This window comes from Mustela nigripes, chromosome 4, assembly GCF_022355385.1.
Source record: "Mustela nigripes isolate SB6536 chromosome 4, MUSNIG.SB6536, whole genome shotgun sequence".
In the NCBI taxonomy this organism is placed as follows: Eukaryota; Metazoa; Chordata; class Mammalia; order Carnivora; family Mustelidae; genus Mustela; species Mustela nigripes.
In genome coordinates this window covers 133,758,100-133,780,803 of record NC_081560.1, presented here as the reverse complement: position 1 = coordinate 133,780,803, position 22,704 = coordinate 133,758,100, and the positions used below count along the sequence as shown (strand labels likewise).

The 22,704-nt window shown below is 34.1% G+C and overlaps 1 protein-coding gene across 1 annotated transcript in view; it reads left to right on the top strand.

Annotated features, from left to right (window-relative positions):
- The window catches only part of CTNNA3 (catenin alpha 3), a 1,804,468-nt gene that overhangs the window by 611,129 nt on the left and 1,170,635 nt on the right, over nucleotides 1–22,704 (top strand). The gene's annotated exons all lie outside the window — the stretch shown is intronic.

Sequence of the window (22,704 nt, the reverse complement as noted above, 5' to 3'; positions counted from 1 at the left end):
CTGGTAGTTAAGATATGTTGAATAAATTGCTGGCATGAAGGTTTCCTTTGAGAAAGAAACTGAGTAACAATTACAATTCTTTTATTTTTACAAGTGATTTCTTTCTGTTTTCTTTTTGTCCAGCTGATCTGTTATTCTATAACCATGTCAAAGATTCTTCACTAGATTTAACTTCTCATGAAAGATACAAAATAAAAGTAGCATTTCTTCTCGTTTTTATTATACCCTTCACTACAAAAGGGACTTGTTTATGTTAGCTGTGAATGGTATTGCATGGTGTTATTGATCCTTGGAAAAAAATCAGAGGTTGGATTCCAAAGTTAATAGAAAAGAAAAAAAAAAGCAAATATATATATTTTTAAATTTTTTATAAACATATAATGTATTTTTATCCCAAGGGATACAGGTCTGTGAATTGCCAGGTTTACACACTTCACAGCACTCACCATAGCACATATTCTCCCCAATGTCCATAACCCCACCCACCTCCTCCAAACCCCCTCCCCCCAACAACCCTCAGTTTGTTTTGTGAGATTGAGAGTCACTTATGGTTTGTCTCCCTCCCAGTCCCATCTTTTTTCATTCATTCTTATACCCCCTTAACCCACCATGTTACATCTCCACTTCTTCATATCAGGGAGATCATATGATAGTTGTCTTTTTCCGACTGACTTATTTTGCTAAGCATGATACCCTCTAGTTCCATCCACATCGTCGCAAATGGCAAGATTTCATTTCTTTTCATGGCTGCATAATATTCCATTGTGTATATATACCACTTCTTTATCCATTCATCTGTTGATGGACATCTAGGTTCTTTCCATAGTTTGGCTATTGTAGACATTGCTGCTATAAACATTCTGGCGCACGTGCCCCTTCGGATCACTACATTTGTATCGTTAGGGTAAATACTCAGTAGTGCAATTGCTGGGTCATAGGGTAGTTCTATTTTCAACATTTTGAGGAACCTCCATGCTGTTTTCCAGAGTGGTTGCACCAGCTTGCATTCCCACCAACAGTGTAGGAGGGTTCCCCTTTCTCCACATAGTTGCCAGCATCTGTCATTTCCTGACTTGTTGATTTTAGCCATTCTGACTGGTGTGAGGTGATATCTCATTGTGGTTTTGATTTGTATTTCCCTGATGCCGAGTGATATGGAGCACTTTTTCATGTGTCTGTTGGCCATCTGGATGTCTTCTTTGCAGAAATGTCTGTTCATGTCTTCTGCCCATTTCTTGATTGGATTATTTGTCCTTTGGGTGTTGAGTTTGCTAAGTTATTTATAGATTCTGGACACTAGCCCTTTATCTGATATGTCGTTTGCAAATACCTTCTCCCACTCTGTCAGCTGTCTTTTGGTTTTGTTAACAGTTTTCTTTGCTGTGCAAAAGCTTTTGATCTTGATGAAATCTCAATAGTTCATTTTTGTCCTTGCTTCCCTTGCCTTTGGTGATGTTCCTAGGAAGATGTTGCTGCGGCTGAGGTAGAAGAGGTTGCTGCCTGTGTTCTCCTCAAGGATTTTGATGGATTCCTTTCTCACATTGAGGTCCTTCATCCATTTTGAGTCTATTTTCGTGTGTGGTGTAAGGAAATGGTCCAATTTCATTTCTGCATGTGGCTGTCCAATTTTCCCAACACCATTTATTGAAGAGGCTGTCTTTTTTCCATTGGACATTCTTTCCTGCTTTGTCGAAGATTAGTTGACCATAGAGTTGAGGGTCTATTTCTGGGCTCTCTATTCTTTTCCCCTTGATCTATGTGTCTGTTTTTGTGCCAGTACCCTACTGTCTTGATGATGACAGCTTTGTAATAGAGGTTGAAGTTCGGAATTGTGATGCCACCAACTTTGGCTTTCTTTTTCAATATTCCTTTGGCTATTCGAGGTCTTTCCTGGTTCCACATTAATTTTAGGATTATTTGTTCCATTTCTTTGAAAAAAATGGATGGTATTTTGATAGGAATTGCATTAAATGTGTAGATTGCTTTAGGTAGCATAGACATTTTCACAATATTTATTCTTCCAATCCAGGAGCATGGAACATTTTTCCATTTCTTTGTGTCTTCCTCAATTTCTTTCGTGAATACTTTATAGTTTTCTGAGTATAGATTCTGTGTCTCTTTGGTTAGGTTTATTCCTAGGTATCTTATGGTTTGGGGTGCAATTGTAAATAGGATTGACTCCTTAATTTCTCTTTCTTCTGCCTTGTTGTTGGTGTAGAGAAATGCAACTGATTTCTGTGCATTGATTTTATATCCTGACACTTTACTGAATTCCTGGACAAGTTCTACCAGTTCTAGCAGTTTTGGAGCGGAGTCTTTTGTATTTTCCACATATAGTATCATATCATCTGCGAAGAGTGATAGTTTGACTTCTTCTTTGCCAATTTGGATGTCTTTAATTTCCTTTTGTTGTCTGATTGCTGAGGCTAGGACTTCTAGTACTATGTTGAATATAGTGGTGATAATGGACATCCCTGCCATGTTCCTACCTTAGCAAATATGTTTTACTCTAATTACTCTTACAGAAGTACGTGTTGGAAACCAATGCAGTATGTCTAAGTAAGTTAAATATAGCCAGGTTTCTTCCAGCATTTCTCTAATTAAGCATCAGAAGTAGTCATCTTTCTTTCAAGGGTCATATTATGTGAAAATATACATCTTTGAATCCCATAATCACCTTCCACAAAACTAATTGCTCTTATACTGGGCTGTACTGGGGACCTCTGAGCTCTTGAGGACAGAATAGATTAACATTTCCCATTTCACACTTTATCCAGGCCATACAAATTGGCCGAAAGAATCTTTAGCACTGTTGCTGTTTTTTTCCACTTATGTAATTGAAGTTATAGTAGTTACCTGTGTTTATAATTAAACTCCACTCTAGATGTTTTGGTTTTCTTTGGTTAATCTTTGTCTATAATCTTTTCTAAACAGAGATACTGCTGTAGTTGGGAGAAAAGTTTCATAGTCAAGCAATAAAATTCTAACATTTGTATATGTAAGTTTGAGGGTGGTATAAGTTTATTCCATGATGCACAGGCTTTAGGGGCACTAAAAATATTTGGAAAGAACAATCAGTTGCTAATATCTCATTACAAAAAAGAAGGCCCTGAGATGTTGGGCAATAAAGTATTTTTCCTGGGCTCATCTCTCACTAGATTGTAAGAAGTGTATTTTAGACGATGACAGTCACACTCAGGTCACTGGAATCAATATTTTATTTTTATTTATTGTTACTGGGAAATGCTAAGTTTCTGAGCTTTGTTAATGTCATTGGACATTCAATTGTGGTTATTACAGTTTCCTTACATGTTATGTAGCATCTAGTAAAAACTATATTAAATATGTGCAAAATGATATTAATATTACTCATTTCTATCCTACTTGGTGAAATAAACAGGTTAAAGCAACAATCAGTGTGCTCTTCTGTAGCTCATAATTCATCTTGCTTCCTGTGAGGCACTGTAGTTCCAGCAAAGCTCTGGTCATTGATTACAGATTCACCTGGCTTAACTTGATAAATGATTTTTCCCAAGCCTCCAGTCTGAGAGGCCTGTTCATCCCTTGTTGATATAAAACTGCAACTGCCCCTTTGGCCACTAATGTCAACATTACTGGTGATAATCTTTGGTTTGTATGTTAGTATGGGTCATAGTAACAACATTTTGTAAGCCTCTTGGCAAATAAATTTATCTGTATGTGAAGAAAACAACTATTTAATATGATTAATTTGTTTAAAGTAAGTTTTGAATGGGTTAGACATGAATTATCAGTATTTGGAAGGATGGATCCATGATAGCTTTATATACTAGTAAAAATGTGTAATGCATTCTGTTATTTTGGAAGACTTTACTATAAAATTTGGAGCACTGAGTGGATTATTTCTGTGGATACTACTAGTTTTTTTTAGATAATTCACTATGAAATAGTTCTAACTGTAGGTTATGCACCCATAGCAAGTGCCTGGAAATTGGTTATTCTCTGTGTAAGAAATATAACATAGAAGTGGATTTTTATATTATTTCCCCATCTGGAGGGTTTTGTTTTTGTTTTGTTTTTTACAGTTGGTAATAAAAGGTGTTTACCATGTATTCCACATTCACTTACAGATAACAGAGAGAGAGACAGGGAGAGACAGAAGACTGGCTATCATTAATCTTAAGTATAAGAGTGACCATGAGCTTGGATAGCACTTAATAACTTTTCTAATTTAAGACATTATGTCAATATTGGAATTGTAACTAATAATTCTACAATTTGTTACTTAAACACCTTATCACTGAAGTATGATCATTTTATATGGTATCACTCTTTGCTTTTGGAGCATTAATTCTCATTAGAATCCCCTCTATGCAGAAATACAGACTTTTGGACCCTGCTCTTAGAGTTTCTGATGTGGTATGCCTGGGGTTGGGCCTGAGATTTGGACCTCTAACAAGTTCTTAGGTGATACTTGTTTGAAGTCTGCAATTTGAAAATCCGTATTTTAGAGATATGAGAGCACTATATACTTTATCAGTTTTAGAGATGTGATTCCAAAGGATGAAAATACACACACACACACACACTCACACATAACGTGTAAATGTTTATATGTATGTACATATCTACAATTGATAACAAAGTTGATACTAGATTCTCGTTCCTCTCTTTTTGTCCTTAGAGCTGTTACCACCTTTAAAATGAAATATTTATAATATACCTTAAAGCATTTAACTAGAATACTGAAGGGAAAAGAAGAAACTATCCTAATGAATTAAATGATCAGATTAATTGGAGATTACAAAGCACACATCTTTACTTCCCTTCCTTGCTACTGAAGATTTTTGAAGTGCAATACGTTGTTTTTCTTTCACAATAAGTAGGTCACCCTGTGAAAATTTGCTTTACCTTTCATAGTTGAACGTTTTGCAGTGCTCCAAGGTGTTACTTAAAGGTTTATTTTTACTGGGTAAGGTTGTAGATTTAGAAGTGGAGATGGATTAAGGAAATGATGTTCAGGTGTCTGGCAGCATGTTATTGTGTTAACTATTTGTGATAACAAGCTTTTTTTGTCATAAAAAAATAAAATTAACTCTTCTTCTACCCACTTAAGCCCCCATGTTGCAATGAAACTAGATGGAATTGGGAGGGAGACAAACCATAAGTGACTCTTAATCTCACAAAACAAACTGAGGGTTGCTGAGGGGAGGGGGGTTGGGAGAAGGGGGTGGGATTATGGACATTGGGAAGGGTATGTGCTTTGGTGAGTGCTGTGAAGTGTGTAAACCTGGTGATTCACAGACCTGTACCCCTGGGGATAAAAATATATGTTTATAAAAAATAAAAAAATAATAAAAAATAAAAATAAATAAAATTAAATAATGACCAACTGAAACTATTATTGTAATTACATTTTGCTTCAGTAGTAAATTGACTCTCTGCATAGAACAGAGCCCTTTGATTTGGCATGAATAACCTGTAGTTCATGGAATGTTTTTTTTTTCTTTCTAGGACTAGCATATGTCAAGTAGTAGATACTTAATAAATATTTGTTAAAAAAGTTAAATACAGAGACCTGGTCCCTGTGGTTATATAGCTCACTAGTTTTATTAAGGGAAATTGGGTAAGGAGGTAAAGCTTTTTCCCTAGTTAATTCCAGCTTCTCTGCTTGGTTTATCAGAATGCATGATGTTTAGCCTCATATTTGTAGGAATGTTTCTTCATTACATATGGGCTGTACATCCTCTGATACTCCAAGAGCTGAGCCTTTCCAAATTGTATTTAATGGGCTGGATTTGGGGTTGAAATTAGACTGGAATACACTAATGCCTACCACGACCGATAATGCATCGTCCTTGTTTTTTTTTCCTTTCCTTTAGAATAACAACAAATAGTAATCAATTTATCTCGATAGAAGTGCTTACTTTTTATTAATGTAGCTTTTTAAAAAGAGCTGTACAATTCTGACACATTAGGTTGGAATATTGCTGGTAATATATCCTGTATATGGCCTCATCAGACCCATGCTTCTGTAATTCATAGTGCCTTTTCTTATTATTGAAAAATCTTTCCCTTTTATCCAAGGGAGTATTAAAATCCTCATTAGGAAGGGATCTGTTCTCCTCTCTATTTTGGCTCGCAAAGATAACCTTTAAAAATAACACTTTTTTTTTTAAACTGTAAATGCATAGACTCTAAACAAACAAATTATATAAAAATCCTTTTTTATTCAGACATTTAATACTTTATTAGTTATGAACAAATATATTTATCTACATTGAAGACCCAATTGTATTTTGAAAAAAAAAAAGGAAATTGACTTTGCAAAATAATGAAAACTTCTTCCCTCCCCACATACATATTACTTAGTTTTATAAATTAATAGTTAATGAAAATTTATTCTTTTGTCTATATTCAGCATGCATTTAATGTTCTTTATCTTGTTTTTACTACCATCATTTCTTCTAGGTCTTTCCTTCATAATTTATTTTTGATATTATCCCATTGAAAATTTTATGTTGCCTTACATCCTTTTTTGCACAAGACAGGGTAAAATAAATAAATAATTTTTAAAAACTTCATCCAAAATAGTGTATACTTTCTGAAAAGGATATTTACTTGTGAGTACATTTTCTTCTAGGAAAACATGTTATCTGGAGCCCTTACAGGCCTCTTCAATTTACAGCCTAGAACCTAGACTTGACCTAGTGGGACCTCTCTTTTCTTTCTCCATGCTCTAGATGAGAAATGGCCAGATTTGTCACTTAGCCATATTTGATTAGCCCTGAACAGTATTGAGCCACAGGATATTACCCCCCCAAAATTGAGTTAATTTCTAACACTCAAAAATTAGAAATTTCCCACAAAAATTTCAGGTTTTGGTTTCTCTAGAGAAAGGGGAAGATGTGGACCAATAGTCCTGTTGGCAACAGCCCTCTGGAGCGCTCTTTCATTCATCTGGGTTCTCACTACTTCCTATTTTGCAGATACTGAGAACTGATGGTCAATTGACATTAGCAGTTGCATTGTTTTTTTTCCAGCCCAGCACCAGCCTGATTCTCTGGACACTTTGACTGTTTAGATCTTTCTGCTTCATTGGAACTTATACTTTGGCTAGCATCATTGGGCATTAGTAGTGAGTTACTATAAACTATATTGTAATGTGGGGCACTTGGGTGGCTCAGTGGGTTAAGCCTCTGCCTTTGGCTCAGGTCATAATCTCAGGCTTCTGGGATCGAGCCCCGCATCGGGCTCTCTGCTTGGCAGGGAGCCTGCTTCTCTCTCTTTCTGCCTCCCTCTTTGCCTACTGGTGGTCTCTCCGTCAAATAAATAATAAAAAAATAAAAATCGTAAACAAAAAACTATATTATAATGAACTTTCTTCTTATTTTCTTTTTAAAAATATTTTATTTATTTATTTGACAGAGAGAGGGAGAGCGCAAGTAGGCAGAGTGGCAGGCAGAGGGAGAGGGAGAAGCAGGCTCCCTGTCAATCAAATTGTCCGATGTGGACCTTGATCCTAGGACTCTGGAATCATGACCTGAGCTGAAGGTATACCCTTAACTGACTGAACCACGTAGGTGCGCCTGTAATGTACTTTCTGTCCTAACTATGCTACTTTCAACTAAAATTGTATTGTAGACAGTATTTTAGAGGAATGAATCAAAGGTTCCGTGATCTATGGAGGAAGTACTTTGGGGCTAACAGTCTTTTCAGATGCCATTGCCTCACCCATGCAGTGGGTGCTCTGTGGTCACTGTTTACAGTTTGACTCCTTTAATTTCCTATCAGGTTTCCTCTATTTACAATTCATTCTGGTGTCTATCCATGAGTTCATGGTCAGAATGTCTGTGCTTTCCACATACTCTTTTTACAAAGCTGGTGAGTACGACAGTGCCTAAACTGGGCTCTGTTGACAGGACTGACCAAAATTTCATCGGTTGTTAAAAAAACAAACAAAAAAACCCAAACCCAACTATAATATAAAAAATGGTTTAAAATGCAGGTTTATGTTAGAAGAGACCAACTGGGAAAGTTCTTATGAACTATCATTGGTTTAATAAATTGAGAACCAAGGAAGATGTAAGGCATTCAAAGAGACGATTTTTTGTGAATTTTGGATCTTAGGAAGTGTCATTGCTGTGGTAAAATCTAAAAAGTACAGTGATAGTAGAGACCTTGAGAGAAATTCTTTCTGAAACATTTAAAATCCCAGTGCCTATTTGAAACCTAGCAACTAGTGACTACCAGCAGTAAGTGTGCTTCATTTTTACCTCAAGGGTACAATATGTGACTCAACACCCCCAACATCAGTTCTTTCTCCACACAGTTGAATAACAACTAAAATGTAGTCCCTGTGTTTAGGAAAGAATTATGATATACATTATAAAACAAGGATAACTTCCCTTTGTACAGTAAAGGAATCTCATCAGCCTGCATGCTCCCATCATATTCATCACAAAAATGGCCAATAAACAAGATATATGTGGTAGGTAGAATCTTTTCCTTCTCTTTTCTCTTTTGTGACTCTCATTGTCATGCAGAGTGTGCCCAGAAATCTCGAGTCTTCTTTCTTGATGGTGCTCAATTTTCTTGACTGCTCCATTCAGGCATCAGAAATTTCTTTCAGTTTCAGAAGATTTTCAAATAGCATATAACTTCCTGTGAAGTACAGAGTGCCAGAAAACATGGTATAGGAGAGTATTAATACTCATTCAAGGTACTCTTCCCTTACCTTGCTGTTTGACCTTGAAGAGTCTATGTATATATTGAAATCAATATGTATACCTTGAGGGGTGCCTGGGTGGCTCAGTGGGTTAAGCCTCTGCCTTCAGCTCGTGGTCATGATCTCGGGGTCCTGGGATCCAGCCCCACATTGGGCTCTCTGCTCAGCAGGAAGCCTGCTTCCCTCTTTCTCTCTCTGCCTCTCTGCCTACTTGTGATTTTTCTCTCTCTGTTAAATAAATAAAATAAAAAAAAAATGTATACGTTGTTTCACCAGAGTGAGTTTGTAGAGTCTAATACTGTATAGTTGACAATGTGACTGATTTTCATTGTAACATAGGGTAATAAAAATATTTGATCAAACTAATTTGAGTTCACTTGATTATACACAATGGGCAATGCAAATAAAAAAAATAATTTCACATTAATTGGCTAACATTTAAAAACTGGAATTGAATGAAAGGCCATGAAATTTATTTAGTCATTATAGATTCAGTTTTGAGCAAAAAAAGCAGATGTGTCTTCTCAGTGTAAATCAACACAAAACTCTGTATGCCTCTCCTATGCTCTTTCATATTTTTAGGTCTGATTCAGATTTTTTAAGTTTTATCACTCTTTATCTAGGGCAGAGGTGTGAAATATTCTTATTTTTAGAAACATTGTATTGTTGTTTTTAAATGCTCTGATTTGCACTGGGGACATAATTACCTTCTGTCTACATAGAAAATCTAATAGGAAATTCTTTTAATATTTTATAATAAGGCTCATTCTAAATATTTTTTAAAAAATAAATGATATACTTCATATCTTAAATAATATATGATATAATAAAATATATACTACATATCTTAATATAATAATATAATAAAATATGATATAATACATATCTTAAAGTATGAACTTACTCCTCTAGAGATGGAATTAAATTTGCTGATGCTTAAAAATACCAGCATGATTGATATACTGTTTATACTTGACTACCTGCTAATGAATTCTCATTCACTACTTGTTTTCTTTTGACAAAATTATACTCAATTCACATGGCAGAATAGCCCACTGCTACGGAATGATCTAAAAGGAAAAATTAACAAAACTGTTACACCTCTTATTTGTGAATTATTCTCCAAATTGTGAATTTTATTTTTCAGATAGTTCCAAACCTTCTAGTAAATCTCATTAATAAATATGTTTGAGGTTCTAACGAAGGTTCATAGTCTAATTAATTACTCAAAGTTTACCTTTTAGCATGACTCTATACTTTATTAATGAGTTAAAAAAAAAACTTTGATGGTGATGTGTCAGATGATGTAGAGAAAATTAATGGCTCAAGCAGAAAGTTTAAGGTCCTACTTAACTTTGGATTCTGAGAGTCTATGAAATGCTTATGAGACTTTGGATGTATTATTTTAGATGTTTGCATCTGAAATTTCTGGTGGGTATGTACAGAGAATAAATATACTTGACCAAATAAAAAAATAATTCTCACAGTGCTTCACATAGATCTCCATATTGTCAGTGGATTTGCTGATGGGTAATTCTGTAGAGCTAAGTTAGATACAGCTCATTGTTTATGTTAGAATTTGGCTTCACTCTTTTTTTTTTAAGATTTTATTTATTTATTTGACAGAGAGAGATCACAAGTAGGCAGAGAGGCAGGCAGAGAGAGAGAGGAGGAAGCAGGCTCCCACTGAGCAGAGAGCCCGATGCGGGACTCGATCCCAGGACCCTGAGATCATGACCTGAGCTGAAGGCAGCGGCTTAACCCACTGAGCCACCCAGGCGCCCCTGGCTTCACTCTTATTGCCTACCATCCTTGTCCCAAACATGCTAGAAATCTTTTCTTTTTCTCTGGAATTTGGAGGAATATCTAAGTTAAATTTCAAATGAGAAAGTTAATACCACAGTCAACATATTTTCCTCCTGGTAGGAAAGAACAGTGGTAGCAGAAAATGGTTCCCTAGCCCTAAAAATGTTATCATATATTCCTACAGAAACAATTCTGATTCTTATTAATTTTAATATACAAATTTATTATGAAATTACATATTTATATGTGACCAATATGGATAAGGATTGAGAAATGCTTATTAGTTCATGAGTGACATGATTTTCTAAATTCTGTTGGGGCAAGCTCTGTGTTTTCTTAGTTCTTTTCATTCTTTTTATTCCTACTATGCCTTAGATAAAATGGGAACTCAGAAAATATTTTTGAATGAGTGAATTTTAATTGATACTATGCTACATTTAAGATTATCTGATATGTGCAATAATGAAATAACCTCAGGGTATGGAGAGAATTTAAGCTGATTCGTGCTATTTTTTTTTAATTTTTTATTTTTTATAAACATATATTTTTATCACCAGGGGTACAGGTCTGTGAATCACCAGGTTTACACACTTCACAGCACTCACCAAAGCACATACCCTCCCCAATGTCCATAATCCCAGCCCCTTCTCCCAAACCCCCTCCCCCCAGCAACCCTAAGTTTGTTTTGTGAGATTAAGAGTCACTTATGGTTTGTCTCCCTCCCAATCCCATCTTGTTTCATTTATTCTTCTCCTACCCACTTAAGCCCCCATGTTGCATCACCACTTCCTCATGATTCGTGCTATTGAATGATATTTGCTTCCTTGTGAAAAGGAATCCTATTTGATTTTTCTAAAACCTTGAGATCTTCAGCTTTGGAAGATTAATGCATACGAGTTAATGCCATTGAAATTCCTTAGAGGAGAGCAAAGCAGAGGTGGGAAGGGGATGCCCTTATATAATTCATTCCCACCTGAGAGGCATCTGGGAACTCCAGTGAATGGGTGGAGAGGATTGGATGATAATAGGAAATCACTTAGAATATTGCGAGATAAAACACCAGACAATCCCAGGGTGTGGTTTTATAAATCAACTCCATTTAATAGAACAAGATTTTGGTGTGTAAAATTTTCAGCAGTACTTACTGATTTAGATAACTATTCTCACATTATTCTTTACTCCAGCCTATTTGGAGATCCTTTTTTCAGGAGCTGTTTGCTGGACAGATGTCTTCTTAGATCTGCCCACTCTTGCCTGAAAGGCAATAACTATTTCAGTAGCTATTAGCATATTAGGAAAACTTGGGTAATTCCGTACACTTCAAATTGATTTGTTCTTGTTGATTATTTGCTGTAATATGTTAAGTAATTTCTCTTGAATGGGTCAAGAAAAGCAGTCATTCACCCATTTTGATTGCTCTAAATATCTTTGAAGTTATCCAAACGTGCTTCTATATTATTCACAACTCTTCTAAGTCATTAATAAATATATTGAACACCTGTGCTAGCACCGATCCCTGAGGCACCTCATTATTAACCTAATTGCAGAGCTTCATGATATTTCATTTAACCTTGATTTTACTACCAAGCTTTTTTCAAACCAAGACATTTTCAAATTAATGATAAAACTTTACTGTCTTATCTTTTGGTTGCCATGGCTCCATAATGGAATTGCCACATTAAAAAAAAATTATGAATGAAATATCACCATTCCATTTTTTAAAAAGTTTAAACAAGAAAACAGTTTTATACTCTTGTCTCCTGGTTGTTTTCATTCAATTTCTACTTGTCTACTCTTCTTTTAATTGTTTGTCTTTATCAGCTATTTTCAAAATGTTAGGGTGTGGAAACAATAATTCTATGATTCTATAATCCCAGTATCATTGTTTTGGTTACAGTTTTGTCTTTTTGTGAGTCCCAATGTCTCAATGGTCTTTTATCAAATTGGAGTCAGGGAAGGAAAAAGGAGATGGAATTCATTTTAGCTGACATTGCTATTCATCAGTGAAGCCATTACAAGTGAAGAATGAGGTTTGCACCTTCTGGTTTAAATCAAGCTTATAGAGTAGAGTTTTATCTAATGTTGGAGCTAGAAAGGACTGTGAAGTTCACTTGGTTAAATTTCCCTCATTTTTCAGATAAAGAAGCAGAAGCCCAAAAGATGAATTGACCTTGATGAATGAAGGTCACACTGACCAGAGCCAGGGTTCTACTTTTTACTCTGTTGTTCATTCCATTGAAGTCTGGCTTAGGTTTTTATTATTATTATTTTCCACTATGGATAATTAAAATTTTCTGTCCCATTTATTCTGAATTTTGACATGAGTTCTTCTTTAAGCCTCTTTTAGACCATCTGTATCTAATCTAATTTTTTAAATCTCTAATCTTTCATCTTTAATCTGACTTGAAAACTAGTGACTTGAAAACTAGTCTATAAATATGTGTTGAATGGGTACGTAAGTCTAGAAGCACACTGTATATTTAGCAGACTCCAATAGATACAGTAATACAAATATATATATATTCATGCATATTAAATTATAGTTATTTACATGATTTTTAGTTTTTCTTTTAGCTTATGGATCTATATCAGTCATGAAAACAAGATCACAAAGCATATATATAGATTTCCAACACTGACTTCTGAGTGGTTAGGCTTTTGGATAATTAGATTTATTTGAAATCTTTGTACTTAAATAACACAGAGATTTTCTATGCTATTGAATGTTTATCTTATATTAACTTTAATATCACCTGCTCTAACACTCAAATCCAAACAAATTCTCTTATAGATATTTGAGCTATTTTGGAGAGTAATGAAAAGGGTCTACATACGAGTCCTTCTATAAAAATTCAGGGAAGGAAGCCAAGTCATTATTATTATTGATCCCTATCCTTCATGCTTCCTGTGGGAGGCATTATCAGAGAAACTCCTGTGTTTATCTACTTTAAATATTTATTTTAATTTATTTTTAATCACAACATTTCCAAAATCTTGAAATTCTCTTCATTACTGTTGGAAGGTCACCATTCAAATCAAACGGTCAACATTTTCTCATGTGGATAAGTCACTCCTTGAAAGAATTATAAGCACCTTCAAGGTGCATTATGTATTTCAGGTGCATGATTCATCTGCTTTGGGGAAAAGTATTATTTCCTGGCACATGTTCAAATGCTGTAATTTAAGACACTTATAGTAAGTTATTATACCACTGCAGCAAACAAAATTAATACAACTCCTGGAGTTAGACCTAGGGAATAGTTGATTCATCTAGTTGGATCTGGTTCATTGTTCTTTAACATGGTAGGAGAAATTTTTTTTAAAAAATGCATAACTACTTTGTTTTTTGTCAAATATCTATGAGACACATATGAATACTGAGCAGGAATGTAAGTTAAAAAAGCAATATAAAGGAGCAAGCAGAAAGGAATCAGCTGCTAAAGTTCTCTACAGGTGTTTATTTGAATATTTTAACCTAGCAAGTATCAGGTGGACTATTATTAGGAAACCACTAAAGGAGCAGCTCTGTCTTATGAGAGAGTCCTGTTCTGCTTCTAGGATATGAGGATACAGTTTTTGCTTCTTTCTCACCCTCCCCACTCTTTTAAAAGTATAGGTGTAAATCTGTTATTGAAAAAAATGACATCTACAGTATACTTGGTGAATCTGTTTCTTACTCCCTTATTTTCCCCATGGTCACTTTCATGATCACCTGAGTGTTCATAATTGTCTCATTTGTATTCTTATACAAAGATTAATTGCTTCCAGGAGGCCTTTGGGTGAGGCACAGATAGGTGGTGTTGCTCTATTTTTCAATTTACTCAAATATTGAACTAAAGATGGAGTCTATAGTGTGTACAGACCAAAGTAGCTTCCAGTGATATGACCTGGGCTTTTTATCAGAGACATATGGAGGTTAACTAACACATACAAGAGCCTCCAATACAGCTTACTATAGGCTTCTTAGATATATGATCTAATTTCTGGGATACCCATATTTAAATTTTCCTCGACTCAGGTTTCTGCTTGGAATCTTTCTGATTGGGGTTAATCCAAAGCTGCATTATACTCCATTGACCTCAGTTTCAGTCCCAAACCAAAATTGGAGATTTTTTAAAGGGGGATAATTGAAATATACTCTTCAGGATTGATTCTTAGCAGAGAAATGCCAAGAAAGAGCATAGAGGGTGGTATCCCTCTCCACTGCAGACCCCTGTCCGCCCCCCGCCACGTACACACAGGCAAACATGCACACCGCCTCCCCCCGCCCCCTGAGAACTGACTGTGATGAGTTACTCATAGTGTGTTATTACATCTTTAAGTATTTAGGATTTAGTAAAAAATACTAAAAACCATTAATCCAAATTTTTTACCCAGCTTTATGTGTTTGCTGGTAATAATGTAGTTCCAATTGCATATTTATAACAAAAATTAATGACATCCAGAAAAACAAGAAAAAATTTTAGAGACTCTAGAATAGATGTATTTTATATAAACTAGTCTTACTAATTCACTTAAATAAGATTTTTATTTATATTTTTGAATTGCACAGGTTCATAAATTCACTTTATGAGAAGACATCTCTGATTTTATAAAAATTATACTCTTTAAACAGCATTGAAATGTAATACAGAACCTTGTCTATTCAGAACTGAATGGAGAGGTCTTATATTCCAAAAATTTAACTTGTTAAATGTTTTGGTTATAGATATATAGCTAGTACAAGATACCCATTTATTCTTTAAAAAAAATTTTAAAGACAGTTGTGAAATAGGAATTATATAGTCATTGGGAACAGAATGCAATAGTTTGATAAACATTTTCTTGATTTTGCTTTTCTTGCATCTAATCTCTTTTCTCTGACTTTAAGGAGTAGTGGGGTACTAAAGCATTCAAGTAAAGACGGAATTTGCATGCCAATTGAGAATTATTATGTTTTAAATATTTGTCTTTATTGCATGCTTTATAAATCTGGCAGTTGGATTAAAGTATAACTTCATAAACACATGAAATGCTACATATTAATGAATTTATATATTGTTATACAGGAATTTTTTTGTTTTCCTTTCTTCACATTAATTTTTAAGGATTACAAACTGAAGTTAATCATGATTAAATTTTAGATAAAATATGAAAAATGCATTCATTTTAAATCTAAATTTTGAAGCTTTTATTCATATTTAATTTCATAATTTATTAATATGGCACCCAAATCAACATTTTAAGTTTCAGAATCCAATTCACATATTGCCCCAATTCTTTGATATTAAGTGGAAGGAGACACTTTAAATACTATTATGAAATCATGCTGAAAATATTTTTGCATGGAAAAACTTGGATGTACTTGAAAAACTACTGCTTCTTTAATTGGGACTGGGATTAGAGGGATAGAAAGAAGGGCTTAGGCTATCAAGGAAAGTGGAAGAATGAATGTTTGGACTATAGTTGTCATGCTTTATGATCTACAAGCTGTAATTAGGTTAACTCAAGAGTTAGTAAAACAAGGAAAAATTTACTATTAAAAATGTTAAGAGCCAATTAATGACAACCTCTGTAGGTTTGGCTTATTACAAAGAAAATGCTTTAAAATGAAAGATTGTTGAGAGCTTCATTTTTAACCCTAGTTAGCTCTTTTGAAAATATACTTTACTGGTCTCTTTAAACTGTACCTGAGAATGTTTCTACTAGTGAAAGATATCTTAAATATATGTCCTGCTTTTCTTAGCCATTTTTATATCTGAAGAACAGTGTATGAAAGAAGTGTGCTGTGTTTATGTGTATATCCATAAGTTGTTTTTTTTTAACCATTCATATGTGAGATGCAAATTAAAGAACTGAAAGTCTAAATAAAGATGGCTTAATGATGGGATGGTGGAAAGTGGGCATGAGGAAAAAGAAAAAGAGCATTCCAAATTTCAGATTATACCACCATTGCAATAAGAATCTAAAATGCTTTCAGAATAACAACTCTAGTTTACTTCCTTACTTATTCTTGTTGCTTCCCTCCAAATAATTTGAGACTTCTTATAACAAAAGACATATGAAATAAAATGAAAAAGGAAATAGGATTACAAAGAAGAAATAAACAGTATAAAAAAAGAGAAAGCCAGGACACTCAACAGAAAGGCTTGCCTGGTTACCATGTTATCGAGTGTAACCCAGTTCAGAGTTTCTGAGCTGAGATGTAAAGGAGATAAGATGAGTTACAGGGCTCTGAAGTTCACTGGGGATAAGGTACAACAATTTCTCAGGGGTAATTTTTCCTGATACATTTCTCACATTTTTTTTTCTTTAAATTTGTGTTCCATAGTGTGATGGGTATTTTCCCCAATGAGAGTTCCAAGTAAATGTAGAAGCATATCCCCAAAGGCTTTTTCTTATATGGAACTGTATTACATGTGGAGGTCAGAGTCCACTATATATGTACCATGTTATGCAGCAAGATAAAAATAAAAACAAAACAACTGAATGTCTAGAAAAGATAAAATTGACTTCCGGGTTGGAGAAGGAGAGGTTCTTCTCTACTGTAAAAAATAAGGTAAAATATGTCTTCTTGCTCTGATTCTTAAAACCAAGAATTCCTTCTCTTTGAAGTACAAACCAGTCTCTATCAACTTTTCCTGCTCACCCCGTCTCAGAAAGAAAGCAAGGCAAGTTTGACCAAATAAGTGCTGACAAGATACACTCTATAGTGATTACATAAATGTATTTTGCATGTATTTAAAATTCAGATTTCAGTCTCTGTTGCATAAATTTAAGGTATAGATCAATTCTCTTGGCAGAAAAGACTGAAAATTGAAAGAGAAAACAAGACAAGGGAACTAAGTCAGTTAAGACATTTTAATTACACCCCGGCCAAAAGAAGATAACGAAAAGTCTAGGAAAGAAGAAATTTTTATGGAAACATATGATTTCAAATCAGGTATGAAATAAGACAATTACAAAATTTCTATAATATACTAGAAAGAGTAGAAAATGAAGGTGTATTATCATAATTAGCAGTTATAAATAAATCAGTTGTTCATTATTTCCATTGAAAGAACAAACTGACAACAACATCTATTCAATGTCTGAATGATTTAGTTAATAGCTTTTCATGCCTCATTTCTGATACTTTTGGGGGGGGAGATAAAAATACTGAAGTGATTGAAATACTATGCTAGAGTGACTTGCATATAATCCGTTACTAACTCGTACTCTTATTTTTAAATGACATTTTATCCCCCTGGAATGAAGTAGCTTAAAAGCTAGATGTTTCAGGGTTTGCTTTGATAAGAATCTTACCATTTGGGAATTTCATAATCAGTAACAGGTGAATAATGTTGATACTTTCCATATATTCAAAAATATATATTGGTACTCCTAAAATTGGTATGTTGTTTGGGATACCATGATTCTGGGGAGAGATGGAAATGTCCTCTGGTGGATTTGTTTTTTTCCTCTTACAGCAACCACATGTAAATGCACTCCAGCAGACAACTTCCTACCACATAATGGTTTGACAAAAATAATTTTAAGAGATACTTTAGTATTTTTTTAGCAATTCTCATTAACAATTTTCTGGATCTTTCATAGAATACCACATGTACAGTCATATGTAGCCAAGTCTTTGATTACTCAAGGGATTTGTAGAAGTCCTAATATCCAAACATAAGCCAAGAGCTGCTTTAACAAAAATGTCAAAAGATCATTTTTAAAGGGAAGCTTCAAGCCTTATATGAATTTTTTTAAGCTCTGGGATATTCAATTTATTGGAAAAAAGGATGTTGGAACATAGGTTTGGTTGTCACATCTGGTACTGAATTAAATGTAGCCTTATTTATACTTTCTAGTAAACTAATAGAGCTATATAATAGCTATAGTTGGACAATTCATATTATAAGATAAATTAAGCATTTACTCTCCAAGTCTTGTTCACCCATCATTATGTCAAGTACGTATGTATTATCATATATCACTCAACTGAGAGATGGGGAAAAGGAAAAAAAAAGACACAGGCATGAAGAAGAGTAAAATATTCAGAATAATGTATTAATCTCCCTGTGGTTTACTTAGGGCCCTGAAACTCTCTGTTGCCTCCTTACTTTTCTATCAAAGTTAATTGTAGTATGTTCTGATGGACAAAGAAATTGAATATACCTTTATTTCACATAATACAAAGCTTGATAAATTATGCCAAGTTTTATTTAGAATTATGTCATTATAAGTTTATTATTAACCCTTTCGTTTTTAGCTTAGTTACTCCCTTTTTCTTATTTTCTTATTCCTTCTATTTTAGTAAATGTTTTCAAAACAGGATTTTATTGGGGAATGAACTTATAGCAAATTTAATATGCTATGAGAAATTCAATAGCAATTGTAAAATATAGCCGGTCTTCTAATGGTCACTAGCTCAAAGTATTTAATTATGCAGATGTTTTAATCTATAAATTGTCACAGGTCCTTTTGAAAGTAGATGGGTTACAAACCTGAAAAGGAAGTGTGGAGATCATCAAAGCCTTGTCATTTAGCTAGCATTATACCCTATGACTCTGGAATTTCTAACCAGCAGGTGGAGATCTAATAGTATTTCTCAAAGCCTGTGGGGAGAGTGTCCAGTTACTTGCCATTATCATTCCTTCCTGTTCCTACCGCACTCGGGAATGTAAATATCAATATTTCACACTTGTCCTAACAGTTACAGGGCCACATGAATTGAAAAACACATTAATTTTCTTTGTAAATCAACTGGAGTTTCCCAGACTAGATTTTGCTGCCTCTTAATAAGAATTAAGAATGGTCAGAAGCCCAAGGGCTTTTATAATTTTATAATCACTAACAAATTATAGCCTCTACATAGGTAGTACTTTAAAGATAACATTTAAAGCACTCACATTAAGGATGTTTCAGGTATGTAATGTAATACAAATTTTTGTAGTCTAATGAATTCAGTTTCTTAGGCTTACTTATTACAATATAGCATGGGCCACACTGCAGTAAACTATCAAGAGTAAAATTTATATGTAATTTATTTTTGAAAAATAATTGTTTTTATATGATGTACATTCCATATATCAGAGATACTCATGGTAATTTGCCATACTGCACGCTCTTCATAATCTGCAAGAGTATTTTAGGAGAAAAGCATTAAGACACAATTCCCTTGGCTTTTATTAAAATAGCCAATCATAATGAACTATCTTCATGTTAATACTAAGATACTCTGAAATTCTAAAATTAAAAAAAATATTTATTTTCCCAAGTGGGAATGTCAGAAAACTATGCCTTGAGCTAGTCACTGAATTTACTTTTACTATTTCAGCTCAGCTTAATGCAAGGTGCATTCTTGAGGATTTAATAAGAAATTACCCTAGGCACCAAACAAACAATGGAATCTTTTGGGAATAATGGTATTCTAATAAAGAGATGTGTTTGTTAAAGAAAATAAAACATATTTAAGAAAGTTAAGAGTTAATGCTACTGAACATTATTGCCTTATTGCCTTATCAGATGATCTGACCACCTTACTAATATTTTTTCACTTTCTTAAAGAATTATTTGACAGTAGCAGAATAAAATACAAAAGACTCTCTAGGTGTAACCTAATTCTTAGTCACTTTAATAGCAGTCTTGTCATAACCAGTAATTGGTGAAAACTTAATTTGTACAGGCAGATACACCTCTTCTACATTTTTTTCACATATTCCTGAGGTCAGAGCTGCAGTATAGGCTTTTTGACACACACATATTGGATTTGCATGATACAAACAAAATGAAAAATTTCTGACAATCCATAACCTTTGTTGCTTACTATTTTATTTATTTAGTAAAATTGCATATGTCCTGCATTTATCAGGGAATGGCTCAATTGAATACTCTTGATTTGAAGATTAAATTTAGAAGATTTTAGGGGGGAAAAATTAAAATTAAAAATCTTCTTTAACATTTGGGCACCTGGGTGGCTCAATGGGTTAAGCCTCTGCCTTTGGCTCAGGTCATGATCTCAGGGTCCTGAGATCAAGCTCCACATCGGCTCTTTGCTCAGCGGGGAGCCTGCTTTCCTCTCTCTGTGCCTGCCTCACTGCCTACTTGTGATCGCTGTCTGTCAAATGAATAAATAAAATCTTTTAAAAAGAAATCTTCTTTAACATTTATATACAGAACAAATTCAAGGAAAATACCAGACTCAGAAACTACTGGAGTCCTAGATATCCAGAAGCTAATACCCACAGACATCGAAATACCAAGCTAATTAGGAGTAGAGAGTGGAATTTGCAGGACAGGTGTGATATATGTGTTGGGTGATTGGCAATCTTTAGAATCCAACATCTCAAATTGCACTTATTCTGAGGACTTTTCTGATTTTCTCCCAGCAGAATTAATCATTCTCTCCCCTTTATTCCTCTGGCACCATGTTCAGACTTCATTTTTAGAAATATCACATTGAATTACAGTAATTTATTCACTTTAATTTTTTTATTTTAAAAAAATTTTTAAAAATAAATTAATTAACTTATTTTCAGAAAAACAGTATTCATTATTTTTTCACCACACTCAGTGCTCCATGAATGAAAAATCCATGCCCTCCATAATACCCACCACCCGGTACCCCAACCTCCCACTCCCCTGCCCCTTCAAACCCCTCAGATTGTTTTTCGGTGTCCATAGTCTCTCATGGTTCACCTCCCCTTCCAATTTCTCCCAACGCCATTATCCTCTCTAACACCCCCTGTCCTCCATGCTATTTGTTATGCTCCACAAATAAGTGAGACCATATGATAATTGACTCTCTCTGCTTGACTTATTTCACTCAGCATAATCTCTTCCAGTCCCGTCCATGTTGCTACAGAAGTAGGGTATTCGTCCTTTCTGATGGAGGCATAATACTCCATAGTGTATATGGACCACATCTTCCTTATCCATTCGTCTATGGAAGGGCATCTTGGTTTTCATCTTGGTTCTTTCCATAGTTTGGCGACCGTGGCCATTGCTGCTATAAACATTGGGGTACAGATGGCCCTTCTTTCACAACATCTGTATCTTTGGGGTAAATACCCAGGAGTGCAATTGTAGGGTCATAGGGAAGCTCTATTTTTAATTTCTTGAGGAATCTCCACACTGTTCTCCAATTTATTCACTTTTAAATATTTGATCACTTTGTTGCCTATCTCAGTCCTTGGCATATGATTAGTAAAAGCCAAATAAATGAATAAATACTTATTTGATTGAATGAAAAACACCAAAGTATTGTGGATATAATATAATAGACAATCATACAAAAGAAAGACAGGCCTAATAGATACATGTGAACAAAAATTTGTAACTATCTAGTGAACGCACCACTAGCTGCAAGTGAATAGTTCAAATGGCAAGCAAACTTTGATGGAAAGAGAACATTTCTCCACCTTATTTGACTATACCTTAAAAAAAAACCAACCCTGTTTTATTGACAATTGTCTCTACTTTTAAGGCAGAAATGATTCTGCATATTTTGTTAACTTTTGGTATGTTCATAAAATATTTTGTAGCAAAAATATTATTGAGTAAGTATGAGTTCTAATGATGAGTCTGTTTTCTATTACCAAAATGATTTTGATCATGGTGTTTAATCATATTCTACTTCAGTATCTTTATTTGTAAAATGTAGCAATCAAAAAGCATTTTTGTTTTTACTCATGGGGATAAAACTTCTGGTTAGTATTCACCAATTTTAACATAAAGACTGAAAAGATTGAGATTTAACATAAAGATTAATATAAAAAGATTTAACATAAAGACTGAAAAGAACAACTCAATAAATTTATAGGCCATTTTCTCACCTGATGCCAAACAGTAATTTGACTGAGGATGTTGTATTATTAGCTTATAAGAAGTTATTTAATTCACATATTATTTTAAGTTAATAGAGCTGTTTGAATCAGTCTTCAGAACATCTTACGGATGTTTTACTGAAACAGACATATGATAAAAGATTAATATGACTTAAGCCTCCCCCCAAAGAAAGGTAAAATACAATGAATATATAGAAATATAAAAAGTAATAAAGTTGAAATAAAAGGTGGGAAATATATGTGCCCAAATAGAAAGTCGAAAACATTTGCTCTGGCTAAAGTACATTCGGTTCTGAATTTTTAGGCAATCAGGATAACAATTGAGCTTGGTATTTCGCTGCCAGACTAGCATGAATCTAACAAATATTTGAAATAATAGAT